The sequence below is a fragment of the Prionailurus bengalensis genome, chromosome D1 (genome assembly GCF_016509475.1).
Source record: "Prionailurus bengalensis isolate Pbe53 chromosome D1, Fcat_Pben_1.1_paternal_pri, whole genome shotgun sequence".
NCBI lineage: Eukaryota > Metazoa > Chordata > Mammalia > Carnivora > Felidae > Prionailurus > Prionailurus bengalensis.
Genome location: NC_057346.1, coordinates 45,206,451 through 45,233,034, shown reverse-complemented (window position 1 = coordinate 45,233,034; position 26,584 = coordinate 45,206,451). Strand labels below are relative to the sequence as shown.

At 37.2% G+C, this 26,584-nt stretch overlaps 1 long non-coding RNA gene across 1 annotated transcript in view; it reads left to right on the top strand.

Moving 5' to 3' along the window:
* The first annotated feature begins 4,094 nt into the window (after positions 1-4,094).
* LOC122483234 overlaps positions 4,095-26,584 on the top strand; it is a 42,642-nt gene continuing 20,152 nt past the window's right edge. Inside the window, exon 1 of the long non-coding RNA XR_006297359.1 lies at positions 4,095-4,207. This is a non-coding gene — a long non-coding RNA (uncharacterized LOC122483234). The remainder of the gene's footprint in view (positions 4,208-26,584) is intronic.

Sequence of the window (26,584 nt, the reverse complement as noted above, 5' to 3'; positions counted from 1 at the left end):
GAATTATCTAAAAGGGATTTTAAAGCAGTCATTATAAAAATTATTCAGTGAATAATTATGTATATATTTGAAACAAATGAGCAAAAGGAAAGGTTTCAGGAAAGAAATGGAAGATTTAAAGAATGACCAAATGGAATTTTAGAACTGTAAAATACATGAACTAAAATAGAACTCAGTAGACAGATTCAACAGCAGAATGGAGGGGGCAGAGGGAAGTATCAGTGAAATGGCACAACACTTTCCCAGGGCTGGAAAAAAAAAAGAACTGTCAATTTACAATCTTATAGCCAACAAAAATATCCTTCAGAAATGAAAGAAAAAAATAAACACAGGACAGTTTCAGATGAAGGAAAACTAGGGAAATCTGTTACCATAAGTCCTACCATAAAAGAATACATCTAAAAGGAAGTTCTCTACACAGAAATTATAAAAGATTCCAGAAATACCAGGAAAGAAAAAAACAATACACTGTAAGGAATTAAATTTTATGAGTAATGACAATAGACTTATCATTTTGTATTTCTAAATTAGGCTTGACAGTTGATATGAAATTTATAACACTGATGTAGTTATTGATTTAAATTTTTTAAATTATATTTTATTTTAATTCTACTATAGTTATATAGTAAACATACAGTTTATATTAGGTTCAGGTGTACAATATAGTGATTCAACAATTCCATACATCACCTAGTGCTCATCACAAGTGTTATTGGTTTTTGCAAAGGAAAATGTAAGACATTTAAAGTATAAATGGGGGGGGGGGGGTGAAAGGACATAAAGGGAGGTGAGGTTTCTATCCTTCACTGAGCTGATGAAATGTCAACAGCAGCAGACTCTGATAATTTATGTATGTATAATACCTAAGAGAAACCACTAAAAAAGCTATGTGAAGAGATATACTCTAAAACATAATAGATAAATCAAAATGGAATTCTAGAAGATATTCAAATAACCCAAAAGAAGGCAGGAAAAAGAAATGAACAAACAAAACCAAAACAAATAAAATGGATTCCATTTATATAATATTCTTAAAATGACAACATTTTAGAGCTGGAGAACAAATTATGATTGTCATGGTTTACCAGTGGTAAGAGGGAGTGGCTATAAAGAAGGAGCATGAGGGAAGTCTTAGCAGTGATGGAATAGTTCTGCATCTTGTTTGAAGCATTAGTTACCTAGTCTACACATGAAAATATAACTCAGAGCTAAACACCATTGGGGCAACCTGGATGAAGGGTGCATGAGACCTCTTAGAACAATCTCACTATTTCCTGAGAATCTCTATTTCAAAATAAGGTTTTTAAAAATAATGCAATAAATATTAGAACCAAAACAAGACTTCATGTCTCTTGTGTCCCAGACCAACTTTCCTCTCCTGTATTACATGGCTATTGAAATAGCCAATGGTAAAACATTAGGGTTATGAACATCCTACACATCTGAAATGTTAGTTCTTTTTTTTATTAAAAATTTTTTTTTGAGATAGAGAGTGCACGTGCACTCATGTGCAAGCAGAGGAGGGGCAGAGGGATAGGGAGGGAGAGAATCTTAAGCAGGCTCCATGCTCAGCGTGGAGCCTGATGCGGGGCTGGATTCCACAACTGTGAGATCATGACCTGAGCTAAAATCAAGAGTCAGACGCTTAACTGACTGAGCCACTGAGGCGTCCCAAGTTCTCTTTTTCAAAATTACAGCTCTGTCAACACTTCTTTCCTTATTACACTATAGTTGTAATATCAGAGTCACCAGGTCTCAACTATTCCATGAGAACATTTCTAACTCTGCTAAGAAGTTACTGATATTCAGAATTTCTATGAACTCAAATTTATCCCACACCATGTAACATGGGCATATGCAGCCTAGTACTTTTCACTGGGTCATGTTTGCTAGCCCTACTTACCTAATTAGTTTATGAGTGCCTTAAGATCAGCCACAAGGGTTATATTTTTTCCTGTCTGTACACCTGGCTCAGAGGTATTTGCTAAATCCCTTATAGGCTAATGGAATGATAGTCAAGTGCATTCATTAAAAAGTTGTTTGTAAAATTTTCACAAGTAAACTCTTTTCAAGATTGACTTAAGTGGCATTCCAGAGATAGATTTTCCAAGGAATTCAGATGTTTCCCCAAGTAGTATCTATTTTTATTGCCAAAATTTTAGCCACAGCATTTCACACAGGACCTTAATGTTGCAAGGAAAGAAAGTCCAATTCAAATTGTCTTGAACAATAAAGGACATTCAATAAAGGCTGATGTAACTGAAAGTTTAGTAGTAATTCAGTCATCGCCTGATCTGGGGGCCAGGCGCTGCAACAAGGATCTGACTTTCTGATCTCTGCAAGGTTGGGTTCTGTCACAGATCTTACAGTGCCCTGGTCACTCCAGTGTTCCCCCTGATTATCATAAAGTGCCTGCTGGCTTTATTCCTGACACTTTTACATCACAATCCCCAGAGAAATAGTTTCAAAGAAGAGAGAGAAATCTTTTCTTTCTCAGGTTATACAGCAAAAGTCACTTTGCATCTCTTTGACCCTTACTGACTACTGTGCCTCTTTCCAAATTCTATCATCACAACCAGGAGGATTAAAAACACAAATTAGCTTTAGCAAATCATGAACCACTCATGGATCTGAGGGTGGGAATCAATAGAACTCAAATTAAGTGGTTGAGAATATATGGGTAATGATTCCTCCAAAGCAAAATTTGGGTATATTGATGGTTGGAAGATGATGCGGATGCTGAGAACATAACCAACAATGTTCACTGCATCAATATTGGGGAAAGCAGAGACTGTGACTAGGCAGGACTTCAGATACCCTTTGCTTTGGATCTGGGCCAAGAATCTGTAAATATCAGTTTTAAGTCTGACTTGTATTTTGTTGCACTGGGAAATTCAATTAACTTCTGAGTTCTAGCCTTAAAAATGTATTTTGGTGGAGATATTGCTGCTTTACTCAATGCTTGTGAGGACTAAATGAAATAATGATTGCAAAAGTGCTTTAAAATCTGTATTTAGTATTAAATAAAGATAAAATGACTGTGTATCTCCCACATGTATGCCTGCATGCTGGTATATTTATATATGTATTTTTCCTTTTCTTATTTTCTGTTTCTTAGAGTCATTTTTATTAAAATATCTTTAAAAACCCCATAAAATCATGTTTGTGAAAAAATATACTGTTTTTTCTTCATTTATAAATGCAGAACAATTTTATTGCTGGTCAATAAAGGAAGGTGTTTGTGAGGAATGGATATCTGTGAGATATTTTACATGTGCTATCTCAGTAAATTTTCCCCTGCCCACCATTCCATGAGGCCAGTACAATTGACCCAGCCTTCACAGATGTGGAAACTGAGTTGAACTATCTCATCACACATTAGCAAACAGCAAATCTAGATTCAAACTCAAGTCAGCCTGACAACGAGTCTCTACTCTTTCAACAACAGAATGTATTTGCTATAAGGAAAATCTAAGTTCCCTCAGAGCAAAAGAATATTTGAGGTTTAAACAGATATCCCCCTAAAATTCAGGCTGTCTAAAGAGGTATTTTCAGTGTCTTTAGCTCCTGTATAGCTGCTCATATGTCTAGTATTTAAGATTTCAGTTTAGCCTAATCATCTTGCCATCTGCTCTGAAATGATGAGCCCATCTGTCAAGATATTCAAGACAGTATCAAATTCCATTTATTCTATGAGAAGACAATGACTCTTGAAATACCAAATTTGAATATGTCTGATTACAACATTGTGTTATGCTCAAGAAATTGCAAAGCCAAGTTCCATATTTGAATGATAGCTGAAGTCCCAGCATCAGTAAGGTGATGATGAGGCAACCAAATTAGAAAAATCTAGACTGTCAAACACTGATTTGGACATATTTCAGTTCCAGTATGATGACCACTATCTTAATTATTCCTTCATTATGTTGAAAAATATGCATTCTCTAGAAGTTTTGGAAGTAATATTCTTATACTTATTTATATATCATTTTTCAAAGTATTTTTAATTCAATTACTTATGTAATCTTCATTTTATATAAATATACACTATTATTACTTTCCATTTTACATATTTTTCTATTTATTTTAGAAATAACCAAGTCATGTTCTAAGTGGAATTGCCAGTACGTACTTCTAAAAGGAAAACACATGAACCATGGGAGTTCCCCACCAGGGACAAACATGTGATATTACAAAGGTATAACAGGTAATGCCACTATATCCTTTACTACTACTACTACTACTACTACTACTACTACTAGTCAAATCAGTTTGAACAAACAGGCCCTTAGAGTTTAACATGAGTTGACTTATGAGTGTGTTTTTAGGCTACATTGGTAGAGATTATCCTTTCTTCACACCAACCTTGTAATAAAGCGAGTGCTTAACTGTAGGGTCATTTAGTTTATAAATACAAATTAAAATTTCTCAAATACTTTCTCAGTTTTTAAGTCAAAATAGTTCCCCAAATATGTATGAAACATCTCCTACATCCAACCTGTGTCTCCAATTCTGTTCCATTTTAGCCTTGGGTTGCCTGTTGCATCAACTCTTTTTTCTGCAGCTGCTGAATGGATTTCTTACACTAGAAATGACACCTCCAAAGTTCTGATGTTCTCATCCTAAATTACTCCAATAAACTCCCAAACTTCTAGAGGGGTAATAGGACACTTAATTAGATCATAGGAGAAGCCTATATACACCAAATTTAAGAAATTGCACCATTCCCAGAATCCTAGGTATGTTACAAACTGGACACATAACACTATTATTAGTTTAGACCATTAAGATACTGCGTTAGTGTAAGAAAGCAATAGACACGAATTGAAGGAAAAAGAAAAAATCTCCCATGTTTATGTTTCCCAATATTCCAGTCTATTTTTCTCTATTGAGTTCATGATCCCTAAAATTAAGAGAAATAGTTGAGAGTATACCTCAGAAGGGTTATCTACACTACCAACTGCATCTCTCCCATGTTGCTGAAGGCCACGGTGTTGTGAAAACCCATGCTGTTGCTGTTGGCACTTTCATATCTGAGGTCTTTAGGGGCTTGCTCACTCTTGTCCCTTTCTGATCCATCTTTAGAAAAGAACAATCTAAAATAGAAATCTCATCAGATAACTCCTCTTTAAAAAAAATTGTTTGCTGGGTCCCCTCCATTATCATCATGAGAAGGGAGGATACTCAGCTGAGGTGTTCTGGCCTTTGTATCCCATTCTAACAGTTTTGCATCTCTTTTTGCACTTATGCTATGTTCCAGCAATGCTTTAACCTATGGTTTCCTGGAACAAACCATGACTGAGTCAGATCAGGTCTTAGGTCTGCTTAAAACCATCTTAATGGGTGCCCATGGCAATTAAGGTAAAACCTGAACTTATTCTGTCTGTGTAGCAGACACTGCATGATCTGGATACTGCCCTCCAGTCTCTTCTCTTACTGCTTTATGCCTGTCTTCTATTTTAATTACATTCCAAGCTCCCTCTTTCTGTGAGACTTTTATATGTGCTGTTCTATCTACTTGAAATGGTCTTTTTGTCCTTCCTTCACATGACCTATCCCTCTTATCCTTTAGATACCAGCACAAATATCTTCTTCTCAGAGTCCATCCATGGCCACTCTATTTAATGTAATAATCCTTTATAAAGGAATCAAATTATTTTACTCATTAGGACTTACCAGAGTGTCAAATAGTTGTTGAATAAATCAAGTTGAATTTCTTCCTAAGATTCTTTTAGTTTCCCTCTAAAGTCTTTGCTAACCATCTAGATGGAATCCATTTTTCTGTTGCTTCCTGATGGCATATTGTATATATTCAAGTGTGTTGCATTTAGTTATTTACATCCCTATTATCTCTACCAGTCTTTGAGGTTCCTGAAGCCTATATCTCATACATATTTGTATTTCCAGGACTTGAAAAATACCAAGTTTTCAACAGTGCCAGCTGAAGTAAAGGAATGAATGAATCCCATGAGCAAAGTTTGCTCTATGTTTGAGTAACTTAGGATCTCATGGCACCAAATATGTGTTAGTATACAGGTTCATGGTCAAAGTATAGAACCATATTAAAGGATTTAGTATAGCAGACAAATATGTCTTATGTTTACCTTTCTTCTTTTTCTACCCCAACTCCTACAAAGACATATTCGACCGGGGAACTTTTCTTAGCCCCCAGGTGCTAAGGAAAACATGTCTTTTCTGAACAATACCAAGCAGATTTGCTATGCCCTGCACACCCAGACAGACCCTGCTATCCTATGCCAGAAGCCTCATCTCCCCACTCCTTTACCTGAGTAATGCCACTATTTAGGTTCTCTCAGCCTTAGCCTCCCTTCTCTGGTATTGTCTGCTAGGACTTGATGAAGGAGTCCATCTAAATGACTGTATTTGTATCAGCTGACTCAACTTTTGGCCAAAGATGGTTGAACTAATGTGGAGACTGACTCAAGCTCAGCCAAACAGATTCATTCATCTCAAGGCAGAAGGTAGTAGTGTGGACACGAGCAACACCACTTTTCAACTAGACAATAAGGCTTCAAAATCCTGTTTCCTTTTTCCCACCCTCCTTCGTTGCATGCATATCAGAAATTGAAACTTGCTAAGTATGGAATACAAATTAGGATCAGAACAACTGGTAGCAGTTGTGGTGTTTGTGGGGGAGGGGAGCGTGGGGGAACAGTTTGTGGATTCTGCATCCTTCCAGAAGAAAGCTTCTTTCCTTCCATATGAGCAGAAAAGCAATGGAAACAAGAGAGGATGCATGAGTGTATCAGTGGAACAGCTATAACACTTGGTAAGATAGGCCTGGAGTTCAGAATCCACATCACTCATGGACCGGTACTCCTGCCCTGCCCACAGCCAATAAGCACCTGCTAGCAGCACTGACCAAGTCCAGAGTTTAGAGTTACTAGTCTGAGTCATGTATTATGTAATCTTGGGCAAAATCACTTGACTTCTTGAATTGTCAGTTCCATTTCCTTTTAAGTGCAAGCCATCACATCCATCTTCCTTTACTCACCAATTTTTTTGTGAATATCAATAAAAATAATGCAAAGAAAATTAGACTTCTTATTTGGTAGAATAATGTAAAGTCTGGGTCATTATTCTTAAGAAAGAAAACAACCAAACATATAACAAAGGAATAATATGTGAGGCTGAATGCTGTGCCTAAAAACATAGGAAATCTGACAGGAAGATGAAAAGATTTTAAATGCACCCTCATGCTCTGTAGAATGCAGCACTGCAGAGACCGTTCACCCCCCCAGTAATGACTGTTAAATAACCAGAAGCCATTCTTCCTTCATTCCTTCATAGAGCTATTTCCTCCTGTTATTCTTCAATCAAAAAGACAGACATGGATAACAAAAGAATAATATGACTTTACCTGGAGTGATTCTGCAGTAAATTAAAGCCTTTGGTATTTGATTCTTTTTGATAATTATTGCTCTGCAAAGAGAAGAGAATGGGAGGCAGGGACGGAGAGGAGAGAGACAAGAGAGCACCAGCCTCATCCAAAAACTTAAATCTTCCTTATTCCTTCAACGTCAGGTTCAAAGTGAGGTATTATTCTTTTAAGTTTAAATGTCCTAAATTCTTTTCCCTTAAGCTCAAGTACTTCTTCACTGAATCACTTTCTAAGGGGAATGAATACTTTTTCTGGATTGAATTTTAAAATTCTAGATTGCAGTTTGGATTTCCTCAAGTTTTCACATTAAGGGTAAGAATCTTTGCCAACTGCACACAATTACATTCTTTTGTATTTCACAGTAAAAGAACAAAGTTGTTTTAAAAGTTTATATGACTCATTTTTAAAAATATATAAACTCTGAAGTTTGGAGGAGCTTTCTCTTCTAATAAATTTCTTGTGTTAACACATTCCCATCTCTAGCATTCTGATGATTTTTATTTTTATCTCCAGGTCAGAGTCATATATCCATGTACTCCTACTGTGGGCCAGATACTTAATAAATAGGACCCCACGTAGTCTTAAGAAAAAAATTTATGATGTTGTTATTCTTCCTCTATTTTAAAAATGAGGAATATAAGGATTTAAGAAGTTAAGAATTTTACTGAAAATCACAGGTAGTAAGTCGGAGAGTTCAGATTTGAACCCAAGTATTTCTTTCCTTCTAAGCTTCAAAATTCAATATCCTTCCTGGGACATAAAAATAAGAGTTATCTGTATTCTAACTGGAGACAGAGCTGGAGAGACAGCACTGAGTACAAATATAAACACAGTCCCTTCTCTCAAGGTGTTTATAGTCTAGTAGTGGAGGCAGATACAGACATAAACTGATAATTGCAAAATTATGTGATTAAAAAAATACTACCACCTAAAATTTACTAGTGCATTCTATTTGCAAAGTACTGTTTTAACTGATTTCTTGTGTTGATTCATATAAACAATGATAGAGGAATGCATGAGGAGCATAGTGGCCAAAGAAAGGGAGGAAGTATATCTTTTGAAGGGATCCATTTCATCATCATAAGCATCATCATAAGATAATGTGCCAAGGCAGGTGCCAAAGGATAGGTAAGAATCTGAATAGATATGTTTGAGTAGGGATATTGAAGACAAAGTGAATATATGTGCAAAGGCTGAGGGGCATGGAGAAGCCTGGCCTCACAGTGGTTCCCAAGTAGAGTACATGAGGGAGAGGTATGGATCCATTTGAACAGGTGGCTAGGCCTTAGATCCTGAAAGGCCACACATGCCCTGTTGTAGAGTCTGGGTGTTATTCTACTGGCAGTGGAAGACCACTGAGGTATTTTAAGTGGGTGAATGATATGGGACCTCAGCCCTCTAATCATACCTAAGGTGGGTATCTTTTCCAATTATAAATGCTCAGGTCATGGAACAAGGCTGAAGGCCAAGGTTCATTCCATGTCATATAACCACATGACCAGCCACAAGGCTTGGACTCTAGCCTTTGATTTTGTCAGCACATGGGCTGGTGCTTCCCCAATCATGCAGCTGAAAAGTCCCAGTGCCTATCTTCTAGTGTCCAATGGCCTGTCAACTAGATCCCTGTGTACTGCACCACAAAGTGATAGGCAACAGAGAATCCACAAATTTGCTACTTCTCCTGTCTTCAGAAATCTGCCCCAATAAATGGAAAAAAAATACTCCATTTAGGTAAACACTCATATAAATCACTCCTTAGAGGGCTTAGTGGAAGGAGCTCCTTTGCTCCAAGTTAAGCAGATCTTTACTTCTACCCATGTTGGCTCAGATGTCATTCCTCCTAAAGTCAGGGGAATAGAACAAAAGGTTTTTTATAGTCTCTCCTGACTGTTTTACAATAGGCCTTTCTCTATTCTGAGGTACACTGATCATTTAATTCAGAGAAAAGCAGTCTATCTGGCTCCAATTTACTATTACCATTTTTCCAACTTCAATCAGTGATGTCTTCAGAGCTTGCAGTCTCAGGCAGATGTGGGATCCTGGTGTCATTCACAGAAGTAGCTTGATTACAATCACATTCCCTTAATGATCTCATTCTAACTAGGCAGCAGCTTGACGCCCCTATTCCCTTCACAAATCTGCCTTGTGAGTTCTGTTCAAACTTCAATTCTGGATGTCTCTCCTATTTCTGCTTTATTTTTTTTTATTTGTTAATGTTTATTTATTTTTTACAGAGAGAGAGAGAGACAGAGTGTGAGTGGGGGGAGGGGCAGAGAGAAAGGGAAACACAGAATCCGAAGCAGGCTCCAGGCTCTTAGCTGTCAACACAGAGCCCAACGGGGGGCTCTAACTCATGAACTGTGAGATCATGACCTGAGCCAAAGTTGGACGCTTAACTGACTGAGCTACCCAGGCACCCTCTATTTCTGCTTTCTTGCTATTCAGGAGAGCTATGATTTTCTAGTTATTAGACACCCAGTGTTTATGAAACACCAAACTTTCAAGGGAAAAAGTGAGCCTTTCTTTCTTTTCTTCTGGGGCCAACTGTTAGGGAGGGGGTAATAAGAACAAACCTAATTTGTTACTGAGATCATAAAGACACACCCCTCCTACAAGGATTCTTTCCACTAGCCACTTTCTTTTTCCTTATGCCAAAGACACTTAATATTTGGCTCCTTAATTCCTCCTGAAGCCCATCTCATGTCCTGATTCCTCCAACCTCATTTTCTAAGCCAATTACGATCCTATTATCTTTGTTAACTTGCTACATTATACACACATAGATTATTGAAGACAGATTATGATCTTTATATTTAATTGCTTTTCATAATGTGGTATTTGGAAATTAAACTCTGATGAGGTGGCATTTCTCTATTATATACCATCCAGTGTCAGTCAATTAACTGCAAAAGAAAACAAAACAAAATCCTAGTTGTGAGTTTTAGGGGGAAAAAGGGGGGGTATTTCTGTTTAAGCCCAGAAAGCAGACATCTAGCTATTTAAAATCAAAATTGGGGGGGCGCCTGGGTGGCGCAGTCGGTTAAGCGTCCGACTTCAGCCAGGTCACGATCTCGCGATCCGTGAGTTCGAGCCCCGCGTCAGGCTCTGGGCTGGTGGCTCAGAGCCTGGAGCCTGTTTCCAATTCTGTGTCTCTCTCTCTCTCTCTGCCCCTCCTCCGTTCATGCTCTGTCTCTCTCTGTCCCCCAAAAAATAAATAAACGTTGAAAAAAAAATTTAAAAAAATTAAAAAAAAATAAATAAAATCAAAATTGGAACATAGAGACCTTAAAGAGAAAAATTACACCTCAGAGCTATAGAAAACATTCCTTCTACCATGAAAAAACCAGGGTGAATATGGTAGAGGAAAACTGATTCTCCATCAACATAGGCATTCCAGATATGTAGCCCAGAATCCTATATCCAGGCCATTTATTCATGGACTTTCCTCCCATTCAAGCAAACTGATTTACTTATACAGTCATCCACTCAAACGTTTATTGAACACTAGTTGTCTGCTAAGCACTGGAAGTGGAGGTTAAACAAGTTATAAACAGCCTTTGCCACCAAGGCTCTCACCTTGTATTTGAGGTGGCAAAAGCATGAAAAAGGGCCACACATTAGGAGAGGATTTATGCATAATGAGGATGCCTGTGATCAGGGAAGGGATGACATGCTGAGTACTTAAGATTTAGTTGAGCTGAATGAGACAAAATAAAAGGGGAGAGACATTGGTGATACTTGAATGATCAAGCATGGAAACATTAAGGGTTATCAATCTGGCAGCCTGCAGTTGGAATAGTGCTTCAGAGCAGTTGTTTGATCTTAACACAGGGCTGAAATTTGACTTACAACGCTTTTCTGCACACACACCACACTTTCCCCTGCTCTTTATCACCTTACATCTAGGCTATTTTACACACTTGTGTTACTCACTTGGTCTCTAAATATGTTTGAGTTTTCAAATGTCAGCAGAGAGACAGCAAATAGAAGGACACATCAGAGAAGGCTCAAGTAGCTCGGTACAGGCAGAACAAAGGGTGAGTGCAGGCAAAGGAAAGAAAGGAATCTGCAGAAGTGCATGTGACTCTGAATATGAAGAGCCCTGTATACAATGATAATCTAAATTTCATCCAGAAAATTAAAGGAAGCAATTAAAGTAGCTCAAGCAGGAAGTGTCAGAGTCAGAACTGCTTATAGAAAGATCATGAGGCAGCAGTAGACAGGATGGATTGGAAGAGATAAAAAATAGAGACATGCATAAAAGTTCTAATGTTATTGACTAAACACAGGCTGGGTATCATAAAAGCCTTACCCAGTAACAATGAGAATAAAGGAGTGGGACATACCTTTTGAGATAATAAAGAGGTTGAAAGAATGAAACTTGGCAGATGATTGTTGTAGGAAATGATTAAAAGGGAAATGTTTTGGATAAAATCTATTTTTCTGTCTTAGACAGCTGGATTCAGTGTGGTGCCATTTGCCAAAACAGGGAAAGAAGATTAAATTGTAGGAATTAAAAACCCTTATTTTTTTTGTCCTTCCTCATCAGGCCCTCACCTAGATAGTGAGTGATCTGCCTATGTCAATAATCCTACCTTTCAAACAAGATATCAAGGAGAGAGATCATGACTTCATGAAGAGAGTATTAGATCTGTAACCAGGACACCTGGTGTCACACCATCACTTTATGTAATCTTGGACGTATTTAGTATCTTCACCGTGCCTCAAGTATCTCATCTGTCAAATGGAGATACTAAAAATTTCCCCCTAACTCAAGGCTTGTTTGAAGATAAAATGTGCTCTAAAAAAAATGAATTTACTTTGGAAGTTGCCAAGTGAAAGGAAATATCTAAGAGATTAAGTTGCTTAGGCTCATTCATGTCAGGAAAGTAAGAATTGACCCACAGGTCATCATGTAGACAGATTAAAAAGCAGTGTGATATAACAAGTTTGCTGTGTCAAAACCAGGAGCAAATGACACTAAAATAAACAAACTATCAACTGGTGAGATGGAATGAAATCTTGAAAGTCAGATCCAACTGACAGGAAATAATCTCTCTGGGCAGGCAGAGGAAAAAAAATATCTGTGAGCAAGGATGCTGGATTTGCTCCACAGTTTTTCCTCCAGAGAAACACAGCCTGAGATGTTCATTATGAAGATCCATCTGCTGGCTGTTTAAGTCCTTTGCACCTGGGATGTAAATGTTTATGACGTGGCTTGTGAGCCATGGAGTAGCTGGAGGTAGAATCCAGCCTGTATCTCTCTCAAAAATGCTGCTGCATTTGGGGCTGAAGGTTCATTTGTTAGTGCCAAGGATCCAGTGCAAGAAACAGTGATCCCTCAGACCCATCAGACCTTTCTGCAATCCTCTCCTCAAGCAGATGTTAATGCATCCCTTGATGCATTAGGCAGGTCCTAAGGAGGTTGCCCAGACATAGGATGGTTTCATTGATTCGATTATGGATGAGGTGGCTATAAAAAAGTCTTCTCAAATACAGTAGCATGAACAAGGGAGAAGTTTCTTTCTGCTTTAGAAATCTCAGTAGGTTTTCCAGGACTGTGAGGTGGTTTACCAGAGAGAGAATCCAAGTTCCTTTTGTATTAATGTTCCCTCACTGTCTTATCCGCATTTTTGAGATTTGCTCAACACCACATCTGCTGGGAGTACATTTTTGCATAGCAGAAAAGGGTAATGGGGAGGAGAAAGTATGCTGCCTCCCTTTTAAGGTGATAATACAGAAGTTACATACATTGCTTATGTTCAGTTAGGCCAAACCTAATCATGTGTCCACATCTACCTTCAAGAAAGTCTAGGGAGTGTGGTCTTTAGCTGGTGATCCATGTGTCTAGCTAAACTTGGGAATTACACAAGCAGAAGGAGTGATGAGATACTAGGGAGTAATTACCAATCTCTGCCATAGTGGTAAAAGCACTTGTGGTTGGAACTTAAGCAATAAAAATTATCTCAGAATTTGTCCTTATGGCTATCCTTAAAACTAATCTTCAATCTGAAGAGATACAGTGAGATACTAGTTTGATGAAAATCTAATTGTAGCATCTTCTATATTTTATTTTTATTTTTGCATATAATTTATATATAGTCCAAGGTACAGATCTTAACTATTGCAGTTCAATGAGTTTTGGTAAGTTTATATACTGACCTAACCCACACCCTATTTAGATAGTGAGCATTCCTATCACCCAAGAACATTTCTTTATGCCTCTTTGAAGTCAATCCCCAACACCCAGGCAACCACTGTTCTGAATATCATCATCATAGAAATGATGGTATCCACAGAAAAAAAAAGAGTTTTAAGATTCATTTGTGTTGTTGTAAGTAGTGTTCCATTATTTGAGTTACCACATTTTGTTTTCCAATTCTGCTATGATGAACATTTGGGCCATTTACAAATTTGGACTGCTATGAATAGAGTGACTATGAATATTCATGTATAAATATTTTCTGGACATTTATTTCATTTCTCTTGGATAAATACCTAGGAGTTCAATTAATGGGTCACAGGGTTGATGCATGTTATGTTCCTAAGAAATTGCTGGTTTTCTAACCAGCAATTTATAAGAGTTCCAGTTGCTCTAAATCCTCAGCAATATACGCCACTGGCAGAATTTTCAACAGAAGCTCTACTAATGAGCCTATTGGGTTTTGAAAGGGGAAAGATAAAATCTGGTTTCTGATTCACATATTATCGTATTTTCAACAACTACTTTCCACAGGTAGCAAATAAATACCAAGGAAATGTGCATAAAATATTCTGAAATACACAATATATTATACAGAAAATGATCCTGTGACAAACATTTTTATAAAAAGGACTCTTTTTTATTTAATCTTATTCTTAATAATTTTTAATTTCTCTAATGTTTATTTTTGAGAGAGAGAATGAGAGAGAGGGAGACACAGAATTTGAAGCAGTCTCCAAGCTCCGAGCTGTCAGCACAGAGTTCAGTGTGGGACTTGAACCCACAAACCGTGATATCATGACCTGAGTCGGAGTCAGACGCTTAACCATTGAGCCACCCAGGAACCCCTAAAAAGGACTCTTTTTATTAAGACTTTGTAGTGTCATGGCATGCTTGGAGGCAGAAAGCCTGGGTCTTCTCTCTGAGCCCTAATCTTTTCATCTACAAAATAGAGATAGTGATAGCCTTTTCAAGGTTTTTATGAAGTCTAAATAAGACAATTTGCCTAGCATCAACATAGTGCCTAATATAGGTCAAAGTATCATGTTTTCATAGAATCTAAGATAAAATAGTCTTATTCATATACTCATGATCGTGATTATCACCATCATTGCTATCATCATGTTCTGTAACCCTACCATATCCTAAGTAGTGCTAAGCACTTGTATATTCTAATTAAATTCTCAAAATACTCCTTAACTTCAGAATTGGTATTTTAATTTGTCATGCAACTGCTGACCTTTTTTATCTTGGCTTTCCAGCTTGTACCAAGTAATGCCTGTGGCTCTGTGCCCTTTGTTTGATAGAAGAGATATTTTATACCAGCAGCTGTGCAAGCACAAATCACTTAATGCAGACTAGAACTCATGGCAGAAGGGTCAGCACAGCTACTGCATTTCCTTGTCACTTTGTGACAAGAGGATCCTTTCCTGGACCATAACTCCATGGTGTGTCCTGCTATGGCTCCTCCAAAGCATGCTCTTTACAGTGTGCTAAGGAAACTGGAGACTTATCCCTGTGTTCATTCTCCTGACTATAGCTGCAGCTATAGTGTCACCAGGTGACACCATAAGGGTTTGTATAAAAACATTGCATGCACCATATAATAGACGATGAGACTGCATTCAAAAAAAGGTACAAGACTTGCTCAGGCTTGCAAAGTTAGCAAGTTTAAGAACAAAATTCAGACCCAAGCTGCATAAATCAAAGCCTCTATTCTAAGTTGCTGAGATATAGACTCCTTTATTGAAGCTTTATTTATTTATTTGTTTTTAAACCCAACTGGAACTTTAAGTTTCTTTGTAGAATACAATACAAAATTTTCTCATGCTATGTGCCTGAATAGGCTAAATCTGAAATCAAGCACGTGTAAAATTTGCACGTGCAGTAATATACAGAGAAAACTATTGATCTAACGATGACCCTTTGGGTAACTAGGTCATTTTAAAGCAAACCTCTAGGACACTATTGTGTTTCAAAGATTAAAGAAAACACAAACTTTACTCAAACAGATCTGGGTCAGAATCACAGTTTTTCCACTTACTGGCTATGTAATCTGAGACATGTTACCTAAACTTTTTAGGACTCAGTTTCTTTATTTGTAAAATAAATATATTGAGACTTCTTCATAGATTGGTGTGAGGATTAAATATAAATATGTTGTCATATGTTATTGATTTGAAGAAATCATTGATGACAAGAGCATGCATTATTTCATTTACAACTAAGAAAAATGTCAATCAATTTTAAGTTATCACTGATTACAAAAACCCACAAAATGTGTATCTTAAACATCAATAAAATGCTAAGTGCCTGGTACATAGGCTCCCACTAAATGATAACTACCTTTGGAAGTTGTGTTACTACCACTATTATTGCCTCTTTGTAAGCCAAAAAAAAAATTGGCACAGTGAAGAGTTCTAGTAATAAAATGCCTTCAAACATGGAAGGAAATTTCCTTGATACCCTCGGTTGGTCACAACTCTATTCACTGTTATCTCAATCTTTGCGATATCAGGACCTCACACAACTGTAAACTAGGATATCTGTTTATTTTATTTTTAATATATCAGAATTAAATCATTCTTGATGACAGAATTCTGAAAAGGACAGAAGAGGACTTCTTTTACTAGTAATAGAAAAGACACCAATTATTGCTAGTCCCTTTCAGTTATATGTCTTGAATACAGGTGTCATTTTTAAAGTTAAAAGTTACATTCATCTATTATCCATAGGTATGGAGGGAAAAAATCCCTGACAACAGAAGAAGTATCTCTTTTTAAAGGTTAAGTATTAATGATGGATAGAAAGATATTCTGTTAAACAATTTCTAAGGAAAAGAACTTATTAGGGAAAAATGTTTATTTGGGCCCAAATCTGGAGATTTAGGATTTACTAGTGTAAAGCACTGAGCAAGTTACAAATTCACTCTGTGCCTCAGTGTCCTTAGCTCTACAGTAACAGAACAACACTTGCCTTTTAAAGTTGTCTAAATGAACTTTTCCCATGAAATTTCTTCTTTTCCTCTCCTTCTTGCTTTTACTCCTGACCTCTACCTATACTTAACCTCTTAATTCAACTGTCTCCTCCATCAGGAACTATATAGAGGCCAAAGTAATTCTCCTATTTAGACATTATAATTTTATTTTAAATAATTACTTTTATCCTAAAAATATACCATATGGTCCAGTAAATCCAATACTGGGTATTTACTCAAAGAAAATGAAAACACTAATTTAAAAAGATATATGTCTAAAAAAACTGTAGAGCAGATCAACGAAACCAAGAGTTGGTTTTTTGAAAAAATAAACAAAATTGACAAACCTCTAGCCAGGCTTCTCAAAAAGAAAAGGGAGATGACCCAAATAGATAAAATCATGAATGAAAATGGAATTATTACAACCAATCCCTCAGAGATACAAACAATTATCAGGGAATACTATGAAAAATTATATGCCAACTAATTGGACAACCTGGAAGAAATGGACAAATTCCTAAACACCCACACTCTTCCAAAACTCAATCAGGAGGAAATAGAAAGCTTGAACAGACCCATAACCAGCGAAGAAATTGAATCGGTTATCAAAAATCTCCCAACAAATTAAGAGTCCAGGACCAGATGGCTTCCCAGGGGAGTTCTACCAGACGTTTAAAGCAGAGATAATACCTATCCTTCTCAAGCTATTCCAAGAAATAGAAGGGGAAGGAAAACTTCCAGACTCATTCTATGAAGCCAGTATTACTTTGATTCCTAAACCAGACAGAGACCCAGTAAAAAAAGAGAACTACAGGCCAATATCCCTGATGAATATGAATGCAAAAATTCTCAATAAGATACTAGCAAATCGAATTCAACTGCATATAAAAAGAATTATTCACCATGACCAAGTGGGATTCATTCCTGGGATGCAGGGCTGGTTCAACATTCGCAAATCAATCAATGTGATAGATCACATTAACAAAAAAAAAGAGAAGAACCATATGATCCTGTCAATCGATGCAGAAAAGGCCTTTGACAAAATCCAGCACCCTTTCTTAATAAAAACCCTTGAGAAAGTCGGGATAGAAGGAACATACTTAAAGATCATAAAAGCCATTTATGAAAAGCCCACAGCTAACATCCTCAACGGGGAAAAACTGAGAGCTTTTTCCCTGAGATCAGGAACACGACAGGGATGCCCACTCTCACCGCTGTTGTTTAACATAGTGCTGGAAGTTCTAGCATCAGCAATCAGACAACAAAAGGAAATCAAAGGCATCAAAATTGGCAAAGATGAAGTCAAGCTTTCGCTTTTTGCAGATGACATGATATTATACATGGAAAATCCGATAGACTCCACCAAAAGTCTGCTAGAACTGATACATGAATTTAGCAAAGTTGCAGGATACAAAATCAATGTACAGAAATCAGTTGCATTCTTATACACTAACAATGAAGCAACAGAAAGACAAATAAAGAAACTGATCCCATTCACAATTGCACCAAGAAGCATAAAATACCTAGGAATAAATCTAACCAAAGATGTAAAAGATCTGTATGCTGAAAACTATAGAAAACTTATGAAGGTAATTGAAGAAGATTTAAAGAAATGGAAAGACATTCCCTGCTCATGGATTGGAAGAATAAATATTGTCAAAATGTCAATACTACCCAAAGCTATCTACACATTCAATGCAATCCCAATCAAAATTGCACCAGCATTCTTCTTCAAACTAGAACAAGCAATCCTAAAATTCATATGGAACCACAAAAGGCCCCGAATAGCCAAAGGAATTTTGAAGAAGAAGACCAAAGCAGGAGGCATCACAATCCCAGACTTTAGCCTCTACTACAAAGCTGTCATCATCAAGACAGCATGGTATTGGCACAAAAACAGACACATAGACCAATGGAATAGAATAGAAACCCCAGAACTAGACCCACAAAAGTATGGCCAACTCATCTTTGACAAAAACAGGAAAGAACATCCAATGGAAAAAAGACAGTCTCTTTAACAAATGGTGCTGGGAGAACTGGACAGCAACATGCAGAAGGTTGAAACTAGACCACTTTCTCACACCATTCACAAAACTAAACTCAAAATGGATAAAGGACCTGAATGTGAGACAGGAAACCATCAAAACCTTAGAGGAGAAAGCAGGAAAAGACCTCTCTGACCTCAGCCATAGCAATCTCTTACTCGACACATCCCCAAAGGCAAGGGAATTAAAAGCAAAAGTGAATTACTGGGACCTTATGAAGATAAAAAGCTTCTGCACAGCAAAGGAAACAACCAACAAAACTAAAAGGCAACCAACAGAATGGGAAAAGATATTTGCAAAGGACATATCGGACAAAGGGCTAGTATCCAAAATCTATAAAGAGCTCACCAAACTCCACACCCAAAAAACAAATAACCCAGTGAAGAAATGGGCAGAAAACATGAATAGACACTTCTCTAAAGAAGACATCCGGATGGCCAACAGGCACATGAAAAGATGTTCAACGTCACTCCTTATCAGGGAAATACAAATCAAAACCACACTCAGGTATCACCTCACGCCAGTCAGAGTGGCCAAAATGAACAAATCAGGAGACTATAGATGCTGGAGAGGATGTGGAGAAACGGGAACCCTCTTGCACTGTTGGTGGCAATGCAAATTGGCGCAGCCACTCTGGAAAACGGTGTGGAGGTTCCTCAAAAAATTAAAAATAGACCTACCCTATGACCCAGCAATAGCACTGCTAGGAATTTATCCAAGCGATAAAGGAGTACTGATGCATAGGGGCACTTGTACCCCAATGTTTATAGCAGCACTCTCAACAATAGCCAAATTATGGAAAGAGCCTAAATGTCCATCAACTGATGAATGGATAAAGAAATTGTGGTTTATATACACAATGGAATACTATGTGGCAATGAGAAAAAAATGAAATATGGCCTTTTGTAGCAACGTGGATGGAACTGGAGAGTGTGATGCTAAGTGAAATAAGCCATACAGAGAAAGACAAATACCATACGGTTTCACTCTTATGTGGATCCTGAGAAACTTAACAGAAACCCATGGGGGAGGGGAAGGAAAAAAAAAAAGAGGTTAGAGTGGGAGAGAGCCAAAGCATAAGAGAATGTTAAAAACTGAGAACAAACTGAGGGTTGATGGGGGGGTGGGAGGCAGGGGAGGGTGGGTGATGGGTATTAAGGAGGGCACCTTTTGGGATGAGCACTGGGTGTTGTATGGAAACCAATTTGACAATAAATTTCATATATTAAAAAATAAATAAATAAAAATAAAATAAAATGAAATAAAAAGATATATGAACCCATATGTTTATTACAACAATATTTACAGTAGCCAAGATATGAAAATAATCCAAGTGTCCATCAACAAATGCATGGTTAAAGGTGTGGGATATATCTATAATGGAATATTACTCAGCTATAAAAAGAATCAGGTCATGCTATTTGTGGTAATCTGGATGGATGTAGAGGGTATTATGTTAAGCAAAATAAATCATAGAAAGTAAAATACCATATGATTTACTTACATATGGAATCTAAAAACAAAACAAAGAAATAAAAGAACAACAAACAGACTCATAAATACAGAGAACAAATGTTTTTCCATAGGGAGTTGGGATGAGGTGGGAAAAATAGAAAAAAGGAATTAAAAGGTACAAACTGGCAGTTATAAAATAAGTGACAAATGAAAATATAGCATAGGGAATATAGTCAATAATATTTTAATAATGTTGTATGGTGACAGATGGTGACTACACTTACTGTGGTGAGCACTAAGTAACGTATAGAATTGTTGAATCACTATGTAATAAACCTAAAATATAATACTGTATGTTAATTATACTTGAATTCAGAAAAAAATTACTTTTATAACAATGTGCCTAACATTTGTTTCCTGTACTAGGTTATGAGCTCTGTGATGTTAGGGGCCATGTATATTATTTTTTTATTCCAACCCCTTACTATAGCACCTGGCACACTGTAGGTGCTTTATCATTTTCCCAAAAGAATGAATCAGTGGATGGAAGAACAAGTGAGGTAAGATGCCTGACTTAACTCCTGGCTCAAAATAAGCCTCCAAATGGTAGTTATTATAGTTTCTCCAATAGTTCAATAGTTCAATTTTCATGAAAAACTTTGGAAATTCTATTTTATCTTTATTCTGTCTTGCTATATTGCAATCATTTTAGGTATATTAAGCCTGCCTATCTGGAGCCTCACTCTATTTTCTGGGATCATTTGTATCCATACAGCTGAAGGAAGGTTTCATAAGTATGTTTGTCATTTCATGGTGGCCTGTCACAATCCATATCTATTTGATTGTACTGAAGATTTGTTTCCTTAGAAATTAAAGCATTTTTCCCAGTTGTGAGTGAGCGTGAGTCAACAGCTGCTGTGGAAATGCCAACACTCGTGGATACTTCCCAATTATCCATGAAGCCTGGTGACAGGAAAGAGCAACAGTCTTTACTTAAGGAGTTGCTTGGGGGAAAAGCACAGCCATTTGCAAATGCACGGAACAAGTGGATTTGACAGAAGAAATGAAAATATATGAATAGAACCACAGTCAGCAGGGTGGCTTTCATCATGATAATCTCTGCCAAATTCAGTCCATTATTCTCAGGGTGCAAAGAGGCCTATTTTTGCATGGCAAAGGATGTACAGAATGGGCTGGAAACAGTCTCAGGATTTCTGAAAAATAAAGCAGCTTATTTTGATGTATATGAATTGAGCCTGCAGAGACCATTGACCAGAGCTATGGCACCACCCTCTTTGGGTCTAAGAATGGAGCTTTTTCTACTTAGCCTAGATTCTGAAGTCATACCATGAATCACAGACCCATGACTTATTAGATGTGTCTCTTAAGAAGATTCCTTAATCCCTTGGTATCACAATCTCTTTGTTTTAATGGGGGAAACTATAGTACTTCTCTCAAAGAGTTGTTGTGAGAGACCAGTTGTTATACTTAATGTGGTGAGCTACTACCATTATTATTAACAGTTATTCACCCCTTAGACTTCCTGTCTGTGATACTGTAGTCAATAAGTGTATATGGTGCCCTTCTTATTGTGGTCATGGTCATCATCACCATCACATATAGGTATGGTGTTTTATAGTTTTTAAAAAGCAAGCCTATTCCTTAATTTAGTTAATCTTTCTAACACTCCTCTAAGACAAAGAACTATAACTAATCTAATAAAACACATAACCTAACTTATGTTTATCAGGTCCATTAGGCCCTGGATTAATAGGTCAGGAAAAAATTCAAAAAAGTTAAAAGGAGCTTTCATACTAGTAAGAATAGAGAGGTTTAGAAACTAACACCTTTGAGTAACTACGATGTGGCAGACCTTTAGCTGGGTGCATTTATCAGTGTTATTTGAGTCATTATTATCACCATGTAATGCAAATCTTCTTCAAATAGAGGTCACAGATAGTATTGGTCAGAATGAATTTTAACCCTATTATATCTGACTGGAAAGCCCATGTTATTTCCACTATGCAATCCTCATTCAGATAATATTAACTGAAGTGTGTAAGTGCCACCCATCACAAGCAACCTGGCATGAAGTGTTTGTGACAGAGTTGCACTGTTACATTCAGTGTTTGGATTCTGAGGATGAGTGGCTTGGAACTTCAGGGACCAGTCCCTAATCAATCACCTTGATTTCCTTACTGCCTATGACAGGACATGGTGTATGATGGGGACTGAGTGAATGTTGGTGTAAGGATGGGGACAGAAAAGGAAATGAGAAGTCAGGAAGGGGACCATTTTGGATGGGAAAATATCCCATTTGTCTTCTATACCCCTATATGTTTCTATTGTTTTTTGTACATATTTTTCAAGTCACTAAGTATTTTCTTGTCTCTCTCTTGTGTACACCTGGTTTTGTCAATATTCCAGGTGTGAACACACTTTCCAGGTGCTGCATGCTGCCTGACATATGATTAATACCACATATACAAGGATTATTGTTTCTGTTAGGCCATTATATGTTTCTCAGTGCAACCTAGGGCTAAGAGAGATTTTTATCAACTGCATCCCATTATTCAGGTTTATTCCAAGCTTATTGTTAACTGAAATCTGAGAACTTTTTGTCCAAAACCTTCATATCCTACACATGTGTGATTTTTTGAGTGGTGACTCAGGACTTGACAATTAGTTCTGTTGCACTATTCATGGAGAGATATGGTTTTGTTTGTTTGTTTTCTTGTTTGTTTGTTTGTTTGTTTTGGAAAGAAGCAAAGTTTTATGAATGGTGATAAAAGGGGGTAGGTTGAATTTAAATCCAAGTAGAAAAGGCCATCAGGCTGAGTGTATGTGTAGGGATGGCTGAAAAGATTGATAAGTAGCTTTAAGTCCAGGGAACTGACCTGATGAAAGAAGGGACCCTGATTGAGAGGACATCTTGCAGGAGAGGGTGAAGGGGTTAGAGAATACATGGACTGCAATGAAGAACAGCCATAAGGCCTGGTAAAGGCTGTGGGGACTTGAGCTCTGAAAGAACATAAAGTCTCTTATCTTCCTTATTTCCTCAAACCATCATTTGGGAAGATTTTCTGTACTGTACTCAGAAGTACCAAAAAGAGGTTTTCTGTATCTAGTAAACTGGAATGTCTACCTTTATGAGTTAAAGTTAGAATAAAAATGCCTTGAACCAGGCCAGCTTGATTCAAGGACAGCATTTCTTTTCTCAGTCCCATATATTGAGGAGGATTCCTAATTACAGTGGACGCTAGAAATAGGAAAGCCATTGTGGCACCGCAGAGTGCTAGTACATTCAATTATTGCCTTTTGCATACTATGCCTAATGAGTCCCAGCAGTTAATAGCTAATATAAGAAGCATAAAGCCATTTGTCACAGTTTAAAAATATTCCATTTCCTTCTGGCTGCTTTTGTGGCTTTCTATTCTGAAAGCCAAGATTTACCCTCAACACCCTTTCATTCCTTCTTCTTATCTACTCTAAAGGACTAATTTTCTTAGTGCCCTGACATCATTTCCAGCTCTTTTTTTAAAAAAAATTTTGGAGGGAGTTTAACAAAGCATTTGTTTCATAGCCTTAAGATTTTGGTAGAGACACTATGATATGTGGATTAAAGGCAGGATTCCAAATTAAAATATATTTAAAAGAATTATTATTGAGTCCATCTGGCTTCATCTATCAAAAGCAGAAACTATTCTTGCTTTCAAATGCTTAGAATATTATCACTGAAAAATTGTAGCAAAATGAAAAATTTAGTGATTTCACAAAGATTAAAGGAAATGGTGCTCCTAGCATGCTGCCATTAATAGCTCTTCTGAGAACAATGCCTTTATGAAAGCTACCCTAGAGAACACAAAGAATGAGTGTATTTGGATCTCCTCAGTCATTGGTCCCCAAAGTGTAAGAACACTGGTGTACTCACACAGACCCCTTCAGGAGTTGCACAGGGCTTGGCACTGGCTGACTGAGGGGTTGCCTTTGGAAGTTATATAATCACCCAATCTGTAACAAGGAGCTTAAGATCCTCATCTCTAATATAATCAAAGTATCCAGGAATAACATCTTGGAAGCCATTGTTTCCAAAGACATCAATTTGTATATTATTCTTTCCTCTTCTCCTGGCTCCTCCCTTTCTTAGGACTCCTGTCCAACCATAGCAACTGATCCCAGGTTGTTTATCATTCAGAATGGATTTACAGCTTTTCTGTCCCATAAGTAGATCTCCTGGACCCTGTGGAATTGTGATACTAGCAAGTAGAAAATTGGCCCAGTCAAATCCACTGGGAAGGTCTGTATCTGTGATGGAGAAAGCAGATTTGTACCTTATTATCACCTCATCCAGGAGTATGAGAGGAAGGACACAGCATCAGTAGGGTTCTATGAGCCAGAATCCTGGGGTGTATGCAATATTCTAGATAGAATCCTACAGCCAGGACTAAGCAAAGGCTGGAAGGAGTTCAGGATTCAGGAAAAAGGAATGCCTTGAGTTGTTATGGGCACTTGGTAGCTGGAGAGGCCTTATTTTGTGATCCAACACAGCAAGCCACCATAGAGGGCCATCCTAAGAATGTTGAAAGGGTCTGGAGAGAGGCAGGTAATGTTTTACATACACATGAGCCTAACTGCTAGTTCTGTCTCTACAAAAGTATTTTCAACAATAATGTATACATGGGAGCATATTCTTTTCATTAGTAGAGCCATAGATATAGAAAGAAAAGCTAGAGAGTAAACTTCCTAAGTCTCAAACCAAGGAAGAGTATTACATAAAAAGAGGGGAAAGCAATCCCCCAGGATGTCTGGAAATAGGGCAGGAAGGAATAAATTTATATCTCCACAAGGAAGTTTAGGTTAGACTTGAGAAAGCAAGAGTATTTTCTGAAATAATTACATGATACTAGAAAGTTTCATAAGTTGTGGAATCCTTGGTAAAATGTCCAGTCGTTTCCATTTATGCTCCTGATTTTTACCTTGAATTTTCTGATTTTGAGACTGAAAAACTGATGAAGTCAAGAGCCTGGTTAGTTTATTTTTGGATTTTACATAGGATCAGATAGAAAGTAATTTTTATTTCTATTCTTGTTACCATATTTTCATGGTCTCTATGAACCTACTGCCTCTGCTTTAACAAGTATAGTGAATATTAGTGAAACTTCATTGTTGAGTGAAGATACTGTAGTGATTCACTGACAATTGTTTCTAGTCTAGCCAATGAAAGATTCGCAAGAAGGCATGTAAATGGTTGGTCATAGTGAGGTCTGTGGCAAGATGATATAAAGACTCACACCCTATCCCCAGAGTGTTTATAAGTGTTTTTCAATTTAGTGCAAATGTTGTAAACAGAGACAATGCTCAAATGAAGTAAGAACATCTAATGTTCAAAGTATAGAAATAGAGAAAGACATAAATGATATTTGTGATCTAACAGTAAGTTTCAGCATCTGGTCCTAGAGATGGAATTATACTAACTGCTAACTAACTCAAGGACAAATAGTAGTTGCTTTTTCAGTAATTTCTTCATTATCTTGTTTTTCTATTTCAAAATTAGAATAAGATGTTAAGAAAGAAATATGGTAAACTACCTGGCATCCTTCAGCACACACTTTTATGGTGAAACTGAGTAGAGTTTGAGCTTAATTTGAGCACATACCATGTAAATACTCAACTTGTATCTGAATACCAGAGATGAGACAATTTAGTGTATTTTGTATTTCCTAATTTTTTAACATAATTTTTTAATGTTTATTTATTTTTGAGACAGAAAGAGACAAAGTGCAAGCAGGGGAGGAGCAGAGAAAGAGGAGGACACAGAATCTGAAGAAGGCTTCAAGCTCTGAGCTGTCAGCACAGAGTCTGACGTGGGATTCAAACTCACAAGCTGTGAGATCATGACCTGAGCTGAAGTTGGATGCTTAACCGACTGAGCCACCCAGGCATCCCTAATTTTTTTTTAACTTCGAAGCTTTTTTTTTTTTTTAAATATTTATTCTGAGAGAGAAAGAGAGAGTATGGGGGGTGGGAGGGGCAGAGGAAAAGAGAGAATCTCAAGCAAGCTCCATGCTGTCAGTGCAGAGCCTGACATGAGGCTGGATCTCATGAAATAATGAGATCATGACCTGAGGCAAAATTGAGTCAGATGCTTAATGGACTGAGCCACCCAAGCGCCCCCTTGGCTTTTTCTTTTAATGCTTTCCACACCCTGCTCTTTTTTCCAGCAAGAGCACTTCAGTATTAGAATAGCTGCTGGTATAAATCTAAGAGTCACAAATCAGAATGACTTCTTAGAAAATTAATTCTTTTTCTGAGGCAAATTTTCGTCTGATTAAATACACACCCAACACCTCTTCTCAGTTTATTTTCTAAGGTTAAATCTGAGAAATTTTGTGTCACCCTGACCTGATTCGTTGAAATAACTGATAGGATCAATTTCATGACTTACTGGCTTCATGCCTGATCCCTGAAAGGCTTGTGGAATCACCAGGCTACTAAAGCTATCA